Raw genomic sequence first — 17341 nt, forward strand, 5'->3', positions numbered from 1 at the left:
CTAAGCAGAAAGCAAAAGATTGCATTAGTGTAGAGACCAGCCTGAGTTCCACACCCCCTCCCCACCCCCTCCCCAGATACGTCCTTCCCTGAGACAGGCTGTTCATCTGACGTAAATTCTATTCCATTGCCTGTGCTGCTCTCGAACAGCAGCTTGCTTCTGTTTGCTTTGGTGAGGTAGAGTTATCCAGCATCTGTTAAAGCATGCTCGTGTTCGAGCAAGATTTTGGCTTTCTCTGTGCCTTGTCAACAGGGGTGCAGATGAGGTGCCTTCGTTAGGTCCTCTTTCTCGGTCAGCTGTATAGGGAAATGTGGTTTGTGACTGACAGCCTTGCTGGAAGAAGCCTGCAGGAGAAGCGCAGTTATTACTGAAAGGTGCACCTCTCCCTTTTTAGCCTACTTTGCTCACAAAGAATATATTTATGTGGAAAGCATAGTTTGTGTCCAAAATAAACTCTTTATGACCACAGCATAGTGTATCCGTCAGTCCTGTAGCATGCAGGGATGGTGTAATTCTGAGGTTGGGCCGAACATAAACTTGCATCTTCAAATAACTGAAACCAATTCCACTCATTCTATTCTCAATATGTAACTGGAGCAGTGTGACTACAGAGCTATGAGAATAAGGATTCGACACTGAAGGGAATGCTTTTCCTCCTGAAGCACTCATTTCGGCATCATTAGTGTGATTTGTGCATCAGTAGATGAGTGAGCATCTCTTCGAACAGGCGTTCATCGTTCTTGCAGACCATAGGAAATAAATAGTGGGAAGATGTATAATAAGACCTGAACTTGCTAACTAAACTCAACTAAATTATTTTGGATCTCTGTTGAAATATTGGCGAATTCTTGTACTTAAAATCTGCTTAATTATAACGTGTAAAGACAAATTAATTTGAAAATTGATAATTACTACTACTGGATAACTAATAAAACAAGGGGAGGGGAGGTGCAAAAAACACAGCGATGACAAAATAGTGTGCTGGTATCAAGGAAGTTCCTGGAAATCAGAGGAGGGAGCAAAAATACGGTCCATAAAGAAAACAGCAAAAATACATGCTATTTTGGGAGAGGAAAACAAACGCAGCAGAAAGTAACTCATCCTACAACATAATGAGTTTAAAGAGGATTTCACAACTTGAAATGAAGTAAACCTGTCCCATTTAAAGCAGACCAGACCTAAAGAATTATAAGTACTCTGTGGATCTGAAATCCTTCTATAATGAAGCCTTTTATTCTGCTGACACAGAACACAACTTTTGAGCTTCCTAACTTTGGAGTTCCTGTGTTCTGAACTTGAAGAACAAAGTACGTTTTCATGCTAGTTAGTGCTTTGATGTTCTTCCTTGTGAATTCACTGTCAAGGAAATTGAAATGTGCTTCCAAAGATCTGCTTGTGGGAAATACTTGGCAATGTTTGTGGATCCTAGGTCCTCGGTGAGCAAATGGGAGCTGCTGTAATGACCACAAGTCAAGCGTGTGCCTAAAGAGCCCCTTCCATCTCTTCCAAAAAACCTCATGCCAAACAAAGCCTGTATATGATGCTCGATGTGCATGTACGCACGTGGTTGACCGCCAGCATGCTGGATACTCTCAGTTTCTCATGTGAGGCATGCAATGGAAGACCCAAGCCTCAGTTTGCTGGTTATTGCCACATGACGTGGCTGTGAGTTGCGTCTGGTGGCCTGCGTGAAGCAGAGGCACTCAAACTCCAGCAGCTCTGCCCTTAACTTGCTCCTGAAAAGTCGGTATGTTTGGAACCATGTACTGTTGTCATAATAAGGCGATATTAGCGTTCTCCCCAGTGTAGTAATTCCCACTTGTCAACAAAGTATGCTTTTACATTTTAAAATTGTATTAGAGGGATGGCACAGAACAGCTACATGGAAACAAGGGGTTAGGGGGAGCAGGAGCAGACCCGCTTTTCACAAACATGCCGAGTATGGTGCTTGCACACTTAGCTTCCCGGTGAGTAGTGAGGGTTCCTAAACTTTGTCCTTAGCCACTAAAAGTAAGAAGCTTTCGGGAGAATGTGAAGCGTAGACATGCGCATTTCTGGATCTGATTTCCAGTCTTGTTGGCCTGCTTATTTGCAGAGGAAGACAAATCCCCATCAAGTCCTTAGGGAAGGTGTCTTCTGGCAAGAAATAAGTTGCAGCTTTTTTGAAAACCCGAAGCAAAATACATCACATTAAAAGGAGTATCAATAGGAAGAGCTTATTCAATGGTAGATCACAGAAGCTATGAGGAAAAAAGAGCAAGGTATTTCAAGGTGTTTTTTTACAGCATACTGATAGGGGGAGTAAATTATTAAAATTAGTAAATTATTAAATGCTTCTTGCAAGTAGCATCTCAAAAAGCTTAATTTCCTTTTTTTTTACACCTAGGAAAGCTAGGTGGCTTTTATTCTTGTGCTGGTCAGTGACGCTAAACTGGAAGTCCTGTGCTGGATTCAGTGTTGCGTGCCAGACCATGGCCTTCAGGTGCTGAGTTTCTGCATAGGGTGGTGGCAGAAGTACGTGGGTTCCTCCAGGACTTTAAGGGTATGGGGCTGGTTAGGAACAGCCACAGTTGCTTCCCCTGCTCTTCCAGTTCTGATGCTATTTAATTTTGAGGGCCCCTGTGTGGTACAGCTGTGCAGACCCGCAAAGCATTGTGGTATGCTGCAATTCCCCCCAGTTTATGGCTCATTTGGGGTTACAGTCTCTGATAGGGGAAGAGTTGCCTATGAAGTGTAGGCAGCCTAGACCCAGATGAACTAAATGTTTTTTATTTAGAGCCTTTTTCCCTCTGAGGGCCTCTGCCTTCTGCATCCAGGTGGCAAGGAGGTAATCTCGTGCTATTCGCTGAGGGGGCCTGTGGGAAACTGCTTAGGTAAGTGGATTTTGCAGGCCAGAAGTACTTCCCGATATGCAGCCCGTGCTTGCATTATTCCAATTTGATCCTATCGTTCCTACTCATACCCTCTCTATTATGTTAATTCCACCTTTTTTGTGTTTTGCAGCCTGCAGATACTTCTAGGCTATTTTTGCCGGCGTTCCTGTCTTTCATCTTAGCTCAGTGAGCCTGTGAAGTTGTGATAATTTTCATCCTGCCTGTATCCTTGCCTAATTGTACTATTTTTCTCAGCAGAATTGTTGAATTAGAAATTTGGACCATCCAAGCAGGCTTTGGTGCAGCAGAGCAGTGTGATTTGAGGCAGCGGTGGTATTTGATTGTGTGTCCTGCTGGATTTTAGGTCTTTGGTAGCTCTACCTGATCTGGGCTGCTTTCTTTCCACCCTTTGCTAGGAGGCTCCTCTGCGGGTTCTTTACGGTATTTCTTTGAAGTACTAGAATTCTTAGTTGCTGTAGCTGACTGTGCTAGGGTAAAAGTAACGCTGGCTGGTGCTAGCTAGAAATCTGGCTAAGAATTATTACCTTTGCATGGTCCTTACTGTGGCATCATGGTTGAGGATGGCAGTAGGAGTAAGAGGTGTTTCTTTAGTCCCACCGGGCAACCTGTTGTTTGCCCTTGGCAAAATGAAGTGCTGGTGATGATTGTTATTTTACAGATGGGCAAGTCAAGGTTAAAGTTGACAGCCATCTCTTAATAGGTTGTTCAGAGATTTAGCTGAAAAATGATTGCATGAAGTATCACACTTGAGACAAACAAGGTTTTTTTTTAAATCCTGGGCTCCTTCATGGCTATGTACCAACTTGTTTGTTTTTAATGGTGGTGTTTGTATGGTTAGTGTAAGGAAAAACTGATAATGTTGCTGCAAAGTGGCCAAAATATTTCAACAGGGCAAATGCTTTCACAACAGAAACTGAAAACCTGAGTCTTATGTTCTTCCAATGGCTGGGTATATAAATGTATCTTTTTGTTTATCAAACTGTATAAACCCCTCCCAGCCCAAAATAGCAGCAGTTCAGTCTCAGTGACTTTTGCTCCATCTGCTGGCTTGTTTTTAAACTGCTTACCAGTTTCCTAGGAGGGCGTGTGCATATATTCATGTGTGTGTGTGTGCATATGTGTGTGTATATATATATATGTATATATACACATACAGTGTAGAATCTGCTTTGGAATGGCAGCAGCTGTACTACTTCTGCATCTCTCCAAAGCGACAGAAAGCCTGCCACAAATGTGGCTGGAGACCGCTCATGAGTTAAGTTTTTCCTTGTAGTGTTTTAAAGTGCAGGGGTAAACTTCCCTTTCAAACAGTACTGCTTTTAAAACACAGAAAAGAAATTACTCTGCTGTAAGGCATCTGCATAGCCCAAATGAGTCTTATTGCTGGGCTAGGTAAGAAACATACCGCTACCAAGTAGCACTCTATAGCAGTTGATTGAAACATAATATACATTATTTGCATGTTAATAAGATTTCTAGGCAGGCTTCCCTGACAAACGTGAGTAGAGACAAAGACGTACATGTAATACATCTTTTGCTGCGCCACAAGAATTCAGATTTACTAAATAAATACTATTTACTGTAGTCCTTTACATTGAATAATTGGATAAGTAAGCAGAGGAATCACACACAGAATCACAGAATGGCAAGGGTTGGAAGGGACCTTGGGAGAACATCTAGGGAAGGTGTGGAAACAATCCTCCGTCCTTTTTTCAAAATTTAAGGTGCAGCTGGGAGTTAACATTTGTAAGGGTTTCTCCATCTTTGCTGGACCTCTACTAGCTGAAAAGCAGGTAGTGGGGCCCACTCATGGTTAGGAGCTTTTAATTACTCTTTTGGGGCAATGGAACATGCAGCTTTCATAGGGTGAACGGACTGAAGTTTTCTTACAAGCCAAGCTTGCCAAAGGGCAAGCGCTTTTCCCAGGCTGTGGGAACTTGTTGTGCCCATCTCTGCCAACTGATTTCTGCCCCAAGAGGTTTTTCACTGACATGTTGGACTGTCAGATGGCACTCAATAATCACTCTGGAAGGGATGGGCTGCAGGCTGTGGAGGGTCTTGGCCTGGAAGACCTATGAAAATCTTTAGGCTATTGGAGCCTCTCCCCTTCCCTACAGAATGTGAGCCACCGTCTTGTGGACATCTCTCACAGGTGTGTTTTCAAGGAAGAGAAGAACTTGACCATTTCCTGTGGGTTTTTTGTTTTTCCTAGCTGCCTCTACCAGTTTTCTGTTCAGTTGAACAATGGTTTTCTCTACTGTGAAGATGGCTTATTAGTTCTGCAGCTTGGCTTCTGCAAGTGTCCCTCTTTTTGCATTCTTTTGGTTAGGTGTGTCTAAAGTTCAGTCAGGTGTAAAATTGAATAGTGTAAGGTCTGCGTGTGTTGAAATGATGATCGAGGTGAGGTAACGACCCACTTCTTGAACTTTGTGCTAATGTGCTTTTGCACTAGCACTGAAAACAGTCCTTTCAGGATCATATCTGGAATCTCTAAAATATCATGTTTTGATGTTGGCAGACTCTGTTTGGAATTTGCTGGACTATTTTTGCTGAGTGGATGGAGTTGTGTAGCGCTTCTAACAATCATCGGCTGGTTCTCCTAAAGCAAGGCTGCCATAGTAAACAAAACCCTACCACATTTCCAGGCTGCCAGTGTGGAGCCAGTATGCACCAAGCTGTATATTTGCAGAAGTTTGAGTTACTGGCAAACTGAGTTGGTTTTAATATTACTGAAAATGATGCTAAATCTGCTATCTGAGCCACCCCCTGGTAATTTCTCCCAGCTCTAATTTTGAGTTCTGTGACATGGATCTTTCATTCTGCTGCATCCAGACCTCTGCTACCTTATGATCAAATTCCAGCTCCTGGGAGGACTTAGGTTTCTCCTCTGGTTTTCCATCATGGAGTAGTGAACAGATAGATCAGAACAGCAAGGGAGTGTTTTGTCTGTACTGTTCTGAAGGGAACGCCTGCCGACAGAGGAGTTGAAGGGGCACAACCTGAAGTGCCCGGCGTGCAGGTGGGTGTGTTGTAGGGTGCAGTGGAGATCATTGTAGGGCCCAGGGTGTGTGAAAGCTCTTCCATGATGTTAATCACACATGGCACTTAGTTTGGCAGTTGCTCAATTGGTTCAAAGTTGAATTAGAGAATTGAATAGTATTCAACTGCTTTTGCGATGAGCTGGTGACTCGAGGAGCCCAACGTGTGCTGCCTTTCCCCAGAGTTTCCCCAAAGGCTTCAGTGACTCTTGTGTAGGCTTCAACAGCCTGTGCATGCTCTCTAAAAGTTGGGAAAGCAGGACGAGGCATCCAGCTTGCATCTCTTGCATAATATGGAAGATTTTTTTGGTCCTTAAGATTATTGCCTCTGTCAACTCACTGTTGAAATAGCCTTTAAAACCAACCTCAAGCAAATTTCATCAGCCTTTGAGAATACTGTAAGGATCCCTGTATAAGAGAACCCTGAGTTGCTTTGGAGCTTGCCTTCTGCTACAGTGAAATGGAGTGTCTCCAGGTTAGAGTTACTCAGAAGTAATTATTTGTCATGCCTAGGAAACACCGTTGTAACAAAGAAGAATATTTTTGAAGTTCTGACTGCATTTAAATTAGGAGAGCAGTGATTGATTATTATTGAAATAATAAGACAAGGCATACTGGAGCATTAACTTCTTTATGGAGGTGTGAAGGGAGAGTATCAGCCTGAATGTCCACAATTCTTCTGCCGTGGTGGTCCCCAGCAGTCACAGGGAGAAGCTGAAGGGAAATCCTTGCCTATTGCCATGTGCAACCCTCCTGCTTGGCAGAAATACTGGTGTGTGACAGTTTTTAGCAGTGGACTTGCACACTCTGCCATCAGTAGACCTCAATATCTGGTTGGGGCTGGTTACAGGTAAGAAATGGGATATTTTAGTAAGAGGAGGTGAACATGACCTCTGTTCACTTGACTAGTCTATGTTGCTCTATTTCAGAGGTTAGCTACAGCAATGTTTTGTTTTCATTGTCTTTCTACGGATGTAATGGTTCTGTGCTCCTGCCTGGGGAATATAAAATCTTCTGTTTGGTTGTCTTCTGTGTGCTATTAATGATCCCAGCAATACAGCAAATGTCAGGGATGTGTCAAGATTAAAGATAAATGATTGTCTTCCAGTTTAGGTTCAAGCAAGTCACATCATTCTGCAATTTTGATCTCTTAGTATGGCTTTTCTGAATTTAGAAACCTATATTTCACAAGAATGAAGAATTTTTGACAAAACAAAGGCAAGTGAAATCACTTCTAACATATTGTAGTATATAACAGTATTCTTTTAATATGGCTTCTTGGTAGCATAGATGCATATAGCATTGAACCTTAAGGGCTTCTAGGAATTCCATGTGCACTCAAGCCTGTTGGAGATAACTATTGTGTCTGTGCTGTGGATGCACTCTTTGCTATTGTGTTAACAGCTAAAATGCGTAGGTGCCACTTGTGCTGCGCGCACATACCGTGAAGTAAAAGGCCCGAGTCCTTGATGCTTGTGGCTGCTCCAGGTGATGTACAGTTCCCATGCATTGTGTGTCCAGGGAGGGTTGCAAATGGGCATTGATTGCCCACCCTGCAATGCAGCTGGGATGTTGTAATTGTGCTAAATTCAGAGGGACTTCTTATCAATTCTGGTCACGATGGCTGCAGCGGAGGGATTGCAGGGAGCCGAGCTATCATTCTTCTTCATTCTTGCTGCTTACCTTGCTACATTCACTTCATCTTCCTTTCACCAGTGATTTCAAAGTAGAAATGGGTTCAGACTACATTCTGCTTGATAGTCTTTTGTTCCCTTAATAGTTTCCATAGCGAGGTAGACATGTATCCCTCCAGAAATGAAATTTAAGCATTGTTATTAAAATCCAAACCATCTCGATGTATCGTCATTTTAAATTTTTGGCCTGAGCTTTTGGGTTCCATTGGCACCATGCACCCTAGGGGGCATGTGTGCGGCATGCTGTATGTAGGCACTGCATTTTAGACTGGCTTGCTCTGTCTTTAGGTTAGGCAGTGGTCTCCTGTGTTCATGAGTAGATGGGGCTATTTATGTTAAAGGTCCTCACGGTGACAGTAATGCAAGAATTCACAGTAGTAGGAATATCCCTTCGAGTTTTATACTCACTGCTAGGAGTTATGATTAATGGTTCCTTGGTGTGGAGAATAGGTGTATTCTGACATTTTTTTTTTCCCAGTATTCCATCTTTATGTAAAGACCCATAGCAGAAGTGTTTGATTAATCTTATTTTCAAGTTGGGGAAAGCATGTATACTTCAAAGAACATGTGCTTTAATCTGTTGTTCTCCCTGCTTTGCTTTCTGCTTGACCTAGGCAGGATTGTGGATGGTGATTCTTAAACCATAAGTGTAATTTTATTGGTAAAATTTACCAAAATTTAGCCAAATATTTCTGATGCTTGTCTTGATGTTTAAAAAGACAAAAATGGCGTATATAATCTTGTGTCTTAAATCATGCACGTAACTTAGATAGCTCTATAGTGCCATAGAAGTTACCAAGCTCTAGAATAATCATAGAATCCCAGGTTGGAAGGGACCTCAAGGATCATCTGGTCCAACCTTTCTAGGTAAGAGCACAGTCTAGACAAGGTGGCTTTAGTTACAGATAAGTAAATTGGTTATGTCTGACCCTTCCTGTTGCTGGCACATTTACCTTTATGAAGGATTTCCCTCTTCGTATAGCGTAGTCTTTTCTTGTGCTGATCTCCCCTGCTTAGGGACCCAAAGGGTGAGGTATTCATATGTGGGGGGTAGGGCTGTGATCTAGTGCAAATGAACTAGCTAGACTTGAATAAGGTAAAATCTGTACTCTGCTTTCAGGCTTGATTCTATTTTAAGCTTTAATTGAGTCTACCACTTCTTGAGTGCTTGAGGTTTTCATGTGTTGAGAGAACAACTTTGTCTTGCAGAAGAGGAGAAAATGAACTTTTTTTTTTTTCTACTTTGACTAAGGTTGTAACACCAGTGCTAGTACTGGTTCAGTGTTAACACTGACTAGTACGATGTTAACACTGACGCGGAGCGCTCACTCTGCCTCGTGCGCTTGTATCTGTGGGATTAGTGGCTGTGCTAATCAAGTGTTTGGAGACATAAGTACCAATGGGGGAAAGGAGGAGAGTTAGTACCACAGAACGATAATCCAAATGCAAGAACTTACTATCCGTGAACTTTCCCGATGGCTTGGGAAGAAAACTCTCAAGGCTGGGATCTGAGACTCTTCTGAGACTGCAGGGGTAATTCAGTAGCTACTCCTGGCTTGCATTTCAAAGAAAACTTTAAAAGGGTAGCAAAAACTACCTCGTGTTAGGTGTGTGAGACTTCTTAAATATGAGCAATAACTAGTGACCTTTGATTTAATCCTAATGACGTGAAATCCGATGGGCCAGTGCTAGGCTCCCGTGCAAGTCTCATCCACTGTGGCTTTAGGTGGAGCACCCCTCAGTGTGCTTGCCTGGTATTTTGTCAGAGGGTATGTGCAGGCAGCTATAAACTCCAATACCTGAAGAAGGGGGGGCAGGGTAAGGATTGCTGCTCCTGCTTACCCCAGTTGCTGATGTTGTGCCCTGTAAGTTTCCTGGGCTTTGCTGCTTAAAAAAAGGAATGGTTGGACTTGAACCTGGATTCTCTGTTAAGCAGCACAGGCTGCTTTTAAGCCTAAAAAGGTGAAACGATGAAATCTCTTCATAGCAATATTGATTAAAGGCTGTGCACAAGTGTTCAAGCAGTATAGTCTTCTGTCTAGTATTGGGTAATGGGTGAAATGTCATGCTAACATGAAACAATTCATAATTATAAGCTGGACTCTACGGTAAAGCCCCACAGTGCTTTGCATTTCCCCCTTTGACCTATACACACGCCTAGGGCAGAAATACTGTGCTCTGAGAGCTGAGACTTAAATTGTACAGATGAAGTCAGATAGCAGTCGAAATCGGAGTCATTCAGGTTGGAAAAGCCCTTTAAGCTCACCAAGCCCAACCATTCCCCTAACTCTGCCATCCCACCACTAAACCCTGGCCCTAAGTACCTCGTCTCCCCGGCTTTTAAATCCCTCCAGGGATGGAGACTTGACCCCTTCCCTGGGCAGCCCCTTCCAGTGCTTGACAGCCCTTTTGGGGAAGAAATTTTTCCTAATGTCCAACCTAAAATTCTGCTTTCTCAGTTGGATTTGTTGTGTTGAAATCTGATCGAGGCAGTAGACTGTCTAAGAGGGTAAATGACAGATAAGTATCTTCACTGCTTCAGTTGAACTTCACACCTTAAAGGAAAGTAAGAATCCTTATAAAAGCAGAAGAAAATTCATGCTTTTTTTTTTCCCCCCCCTCTCTGCTGTCTCTCTCAATATAGTGACAACTTGAAGATGGTATAAATTTGCCTGTCTCAGAACTTGTCAGTGAGAAACTGGTGCTGATATTGGTGCGCAAAAATAGATACCATGCTTTCATCTCGTAGGCTTTTATGTTCTGGGTAGTGACTTTCCCCACCCACGTTTTTTCAGCCATCTTATGACTTCTACAGCAATCTCACCTTTATCCAAATGCATCCGATCAGAGCAGCTCCTAACCGGGAGATGGAGGGTTGTCTGCCCTCTTGCCTGCTCTCTCTGAGAGCAAGAAGTATTATTTTGTTTAAACACATTGGTGAGTTCTGTAACTCTTCAGGCGAGTGCGTTCTGGCACTGAGCGTTACTTGCTATGTAACGTGATGTATCCCTGGAACTTGATGACATAAGCCATGACCTTCACCTCTAGTTGCTCACGGAAAAACGTTATTTCCGTGACCTTACTTACCTCTAAGGGCCATGTGCTGTGTTAGAAGCTTGTTTGAGTATTTTACTCTAGAGTAAGGAAAACTGCTGGTAAATCAGGTACCAGTCTGCTTTGTCTACTGGGTGAGTAGTGCCCAGTCCAAGCCTCCTGTCTTTACTCCTGAAGGACTGTCACTGTTTTAAGAAACTCTTTGCTATGTGAACATCTTTAAAAAGGAGGTGCCTCCCAGGTTTTTAAGGAATGACCAGAAGTGATTTTTTTGTAAACATGGCATGGCATGACCCTCTTAAGCTGTTCCATGAGACATCTTGCTGTGAGTGAAGGAGATCATTAAACCTCTTCAAACTAGATGAAGAGTCCCTTTTAGATAATACTATTTAACTGAGGATATCCTTTGCTTACAATACACTATGCAATGAACCTTGATATTACCACACATTTAACTGACTTTACAATGGTGACTGACTTTGACAAAGGTCACTGGAGTTTTGTTTAATATTATTTATTTATATATATTTAGCTTATAATTTAATATATATTTGATATAGCTTGTCCACGTTTGTAATTTTATCAGTCTTCATGCATTACATTCACATATGCTCTTGTATTCTGTCTAAAGGAATACATCGTATAGAAGTGACTGTTTAGCAGCCTGCTATTGTCATAATAAATCTGAACTAAAACTGGTCTGATATACTTTGTAATTTTGGGGGTGAATGTAAGGATCCGTGTGAGTCTGGTGAGTAATCACGACTGAAAGGCAGGTTCTCTTATCTGTTTCCTCTGAGGAACAGTTATGAACTGTAGCCAGCTTAATACTAAATACTTTTTGAACCAAGCCCTAGAAATATACTTCTGGATTGTAGGGTTTATCATTTAATTTAGAATCCAGAAAACTGTATGAAGTGTTCACTCCTGATAGATCTGGTCGCTGTGCTGAGCGCAAAATGTGAAAGTTAGTGGTTTTCCTTTTAAAACTCCTATATGAAAGGAACTAAAAAGACCATTTAGAGACAAATAGCCAATTTGTAAGTCATCATGCTCCTTGGTAGCTGAAATGCCAACAAAATATCTCAAATCTGTGTCACCTGCTCAACTAAGCACAGGATTTTTCACTTTAATCCTTGTGCTCAGCTGAATAGATGTGTCTATTGGTGGGGAGTTAACTAGGCAAAATTCTCATTCAGGCAGAAATGATTGCTAGGAGTGATCTCTTAACTGTTACAGATCCGCTCCTTTTCCAAATAATGGGATTCCTTCAAGAAGTCTGTCTTAATAATTGGTGTCCAATACATTACGTTATCTTCACCAATGAAAATCCTTTCTTTATTTTAAGAAAGGGAAAGTAACAGAAAAGACTCAAGTGTTCTGCCTGGGGCTTTCTGCTGACTTACCCGATAGTGATTTTAGTTGAATATGAATTCTTTGTCAGCAGCAAAGGTGGTTTTGGCTGTTTTTTTACTTAAGCCAGGTTGCTTCTGTTTCCAAAGAGTAATGACAATGTAGGGCAGCTTAATCTCCACGTATTATGTAGATCCCTGGGACATGGAAAAACTTCAATCTCCAATTAGGAGTCTGACTTAGTTGAAATAGAAAGCTAAGTTGTAATAAGTAGTAATGCCTGGGATGTGGTGATAATAGCCAAAATAAACTGCAGTGCCTTGAGGACTGGGAAGCTGGTGATGCTGTCAAAGCAGATAAGTTGTTCTCTTCTCTCTTGGCTAATTTTGTATTTAATATAATTTTGAGAGGTATTATCGCTCTCCCCAATACACTTGAGAAAATGTAGCAAAGGAAGAATGGTTGAATGCGTTCGCTGCAGCTTTGCACTTTGAGACCTCCTGTGTGATAATGGTTCTTTGAATTGAAAATCTTCTTTTAAAGTTGATGAATTCCATTGTTATTTTCCAGACACAGGTGAGTGAATTGAACTTAAGTATCACAGAATTGTTCATGTTGGAAAAGACCTTTAAGATCGTCAAGCCCAACTGTTAACCTAACCCTGCCATCCCACCACTAAACCCTGTCCCTAAGCATCTTGTCTTCCCAGCTTTTAACTCCTTCCAGGGGTGGGGACTCGACCACTTCCCTGGGCAGCCTGTTATCTTTGCATGGACATGTTTAATGTCATAGGTCCTGGCTCCTGGTCCAGACTAAGTGTATCTGGAAGCCAGCATCCTTTTCTCAGGCTGGGAATGTGGCAGTGGGACAACCTCTTGTCAGCATGGGCTGAAGTCCTAGTTAGCATACACCAGGCGGGCAGGGAGACTTCACCAAGTGGGTTTGAAACCAGCAAAAGAGGAGGAGGTGAAATCCATGAGGATTAAAACTAGGAGGATCACTCTGATGTACCTTTGATAGAAATTCTGATCTCGGCACAGGAGTAGCAAAGTAGATGCAACACTAAAGAGTTTCACTGACTACTAAAATAAATGGCCCTTGTTGGCGGACTCGAGCATGCAGACTAAGGGATAGCGACCCACGAGTCACTCCAAACACACGCCTGTTTTGTTCTTGTGCTACTTGCATGCTAGCGAAGGTAAGCTAAATAGAGGTCAGGGCTTCTGCTGGAGACAGTTGTGTTTTAGCATGTTGTCTAGTGCTGTCTTTACCTGACATCCCAGGTATGGGGTCAGTCTGTACAAAGCATGCGAATACGTACCCTTGCACACCAGGTAAGATGTCTTATACTCAAGGACTTAGTGGGTGCTAGCTTGTCATCCTGGTGACTGCAAGAAGGAATAAAATATTAAAATATCCCCTTTTCCAGGTCAGCACGTGCTCTGTTTATGAGTTAGCTGCTTGATCTTGCTTAGGCCTCCTACTGAGGCTATTTACTACATTAGTCAGGAGGATATTCTGTATGTTTGATGCAATTCTAGTAAACATTTGACTGCTAATCAAGTCCTGTCATTTGGTTTATAATATTCTTGTAAGAACAGGATGGAGTGGGCAGGCAAGCTAGCTTTTGTGGTGCTGATCCCATGCCATGTGCATATCAGCATTTTGACAAGAGGGAGGGGTTAGGTACTTGCTTATGTAGCAATTGAACATCCTTGTCATATGTGTATGCAGGAGAAGTATGTTGTTCTGATGTTCTACAGTGTGTAAAAAAAGCCCCTGTCTCAAAATACCATGTCCCCAAATGGTGCAGGTAGAAGACTACGTTATTTATCAGCTTAATTTATCATCTCTCCCACGACTGCTATATTTGGACAGCAAGTGACTTAGACTTATTTTGCATTTTTGTTTCTACAAGCCAGCCTCTTTCTCTGAAAGGCAAATGTTCTGTCTGTAAATCCCAGTGCCTTGGGGTGTGTTTCCTCATTCCAGAGGAGAGCTCATTTTTCATGGGCTGTTGTAGCTGGAAAGCAGTGCTTCTAGGAAGCTTGCTTCTGTGCCTGCTCTGCTGAGCTTTTCTGAAAGCACAGGCAGATATCCCCTCAAATTTAACTTTCTGCATTTGCTTTCCTGAACTCCCAGGGGTTTATATTTGGGACCCATCTGTTATCTTGGCCTCACATGACAATTTTACATGGCTTGTTTCTTCTCACTTCCTTCATGTGGATATGAGTTGTTTGCATTTATTTTCAAACTTAACACCAATATCTAATTCCTTGATGTTGTACTACCCACAGAGCTGCAGATATTTTTATTTGGATGTGACCAGTAACCCACTGTTAAGCATCAAAGTCAGCGTTGAAGACTTCCTGTTGGTAAAACAGGATTATAAACATCAAAAGGTAGCTACACAGCACAAACTTATTAACTATTAATTATGTTATTTCTGTGTACAGTAGTAGCTTTTTGATTTGCTCCTTTAGTAGCTCTGGGGAAAGGGCTGTTATGGAGGTGGCTGAATTATCTTCTGCACATCTGACAATGTGATTCATGATGGAGACCTAGAGCTGAATTAATACATCGCTGCAATAGGGAGGCAGGCTGAAAAAGCAAGCCCTGCCTGCTAACTTGCTTTGATAGCAAGGAAAAAAAAAATCATGTTTCCCTCCATAAGAGTAATATGGACAATATCTTCTACTTTAGAAAACTTCCTTCCCATTTACCTGCTAGTTTTTCTTTAAAAAAAAAAAATATCTTTCTGATTGCAGTGGATTTCACAACTTGTGCTTTATCTTACCTTGGTCAGGCAAACAGCCAAACAGCCACTGCTATCCTTTTGTCCTTCCTCATCCAACAAAATAGTCTGTGGTTGTTGCACAGCTGGAGTGAGTACTAAATAGAGCACAGAGAGTACTGCAGGCAAAAACAAGGTATCTGCATTAAACACCTCTCCCTCCTCCCTGCTTTCAGAGAGCGTTACTTTTCCCCACCTCGCCACTCTGGGCGCTTATTGCTGATATAACCTGTCTGCTTGCTGGGGAAGCAGCTCATTCCAGGGAACTTGGGTGGCTGGGAAGATGTTGAGAAAGGAGTCTTAGTCTTTTTATTGTATCTTAGAATGAGCCCAGAATTCGTTGTTATTCTAATTCTTGATTTTTCTTGCTGTGCAGAAGGAAAAGATGTAATTTCTATCCTGACTTCATGTGCTCTGAAATGCAGCCTGACTTGATAAGCGATGATGGCATAGCCGCTGCTAAGTAGAGCAGCTGTAGGGGGTGGAGAGAGGCCGACTTTCCTGTCTGCTATTTGGAATGGCAGTAATTTTCCCTCCTTGAAAATACATTTTTAGAACTTTACAAATAAGAGTGATATGGCACAACTTATAACTGGAGGCAGTGAAGATGAGGCACAGTGAGATTTTTATTAAAACCCCCCACTTTTAAAGTAATATCTACATTATATTTGACAAAGCAATCCAGAGTACCTTGGTTTTTTCAGTGATTTTGTTATTAACGCATGGAACATCCAAATACAGTTTAACCTTAAAGAGCCCTCTTGTATAGTAGCCAGATCCTCTTTGTGAGTTGGGTTTTCTTTTGGTTTTGGACTTTAAAGGATTTAAAGTTGAAGGCAGCTTTTTTCACTGACTTCTTGGAGAACTTTTCTTACAGCTGGTATTTATAATGATTTCAGGTACATTGCATTCTAGTATGTGTTCTCAGAATTGGGTTTTCTTGATTTTGGGGTTTTTTTTGGTATTTAATAAAATCTGGTAAGAAATAAGAGGTGGGCAGACTTCCTTGAGTTGAAGCTACTTGCAGTTGTGGGTAACCATCAAATGCTGTCCTAGTTCAGAAGTAGTTTTGCTACTATACAACACTTCAAGCACATGCTGAACTTAATGAAAATTCACAACTGGATTATGCTAAAGAGGAAATCCCAGCACTGCAGTAGGAAAGGGCAGAAGAAATCACAGCATCGCAGTAGAAAAGGGCATAGTAAGAAGTTTGCTGATACTTGGACTTAATAATTAAAAAAAACCCCAAACCATCGCACCCCCCCATTCCCCGCCCCTCCCCTCCCCAAACAAAGCTCTACTTCCAAAGCAAAATGAATTGCTGTCTGATCTTTCCTTTAGAATTAAGTAAATTGATCAACCAGAAGCGCTAATAAGTGTGGCAGTTTTACCCTAGGACTCGGAGTAGTTTGTACTGCTGACAAAGCAACAGTATATTTATTAAAATTGTTGAGTCTTTATTTTGTTTATTGCTTGAGGTGCCAATAGCAGTGAATTACTGAGTAGCCAAGAATGGCATCAGACAATGGGCTTATTTGACTGCTTTCTGTGCTGTATGCTCTTTACCACCATTTTTAAGAGGGTGTGTTGGAGATCCAAGCATCAGGTGATAAGGGATTAAATCATTAATGCGTGTCAATACAGCTAGGAGGGTCTTGACACAGTTTCAGATGGAGATTTGCCATTCGTATGTCAGGAGTGTTGGCAAAATCCAAGTTTCCTGAAAGTAGGTGTAGAAAACCTAGTTATGGTGCTAGTGCTTTTTACTGAAACCATCTGGATTTGGGTCTTTGGCATTAATGAAGAACTTGTTCTTTATGTAAGAAAGGAAAGAAAATCCTTACAGAACAGTCAACCTAGAAAACGTAAGACTTCCCCTTCTTTCCTCTTCTCCCTCGCTCCAGAAAAGGAACTTGGAGAACGTGCTACATGAAATGCAATTAAAAGGTGTCTGGAACCAAATGTTGCATCTTGCTTAGAAAACATTCACTGATATTTTTAATCCAACGTCAGAAATTACTGCTGTGTTCCTGTTGTCAGTGCTGAAAAGTGTGGTTCAGGAGGAGGATCTGAACATCAGCCGGTCTGTCTACAGTTATTTAAGGCATAGGCTCCCAACCTTTGCTGATTTGGAGGGCTGCAGATCTTGCTGGTTTTCATAGAATCATAGAATCGTCTAGGTTGGAAAAGACCTTTAAGATCATCACGTCCAACCGTTAACCTAGCACTGCCATTTAATCACTAAACCCTTCTTTTAAATACCTCCAGGGATGGGGACTGGACCACCTCCCTGGGCAGTCTATTTCAGAGCCTGACAACCCTTTCTGTGAAGAAGTTTTTCCTAATGTTTAACCTAAACCTGCCCTGGTGCAACTTCAGACCATTGCCCCTCATCCTATCGTCTGTTACCAGGGAGAAGAGGCTGACCCCCACCTCACTACAACCTCCTTTCAGGTAGTCGTAGAGGGCGATAAGGTCTCCCCTCAGCCTCCTCTTCTCCAGACTAAACAA

This window comes from Egretta garzetta, unplaced genomic scaffold (genome assembly GCF_000687185.1).
Source record: "Egretta garzetta isolate BGI_Z169 unplaced genomic scaffold, ASM68718v1 scaffold553, whole genome shotgun sequence".
Lineage (NCBI taxonomy): Eukaryota > Metazoa > Chordata > Aves > Pelecaniformes > Ardeidae > Egretta > Egretta garzetta.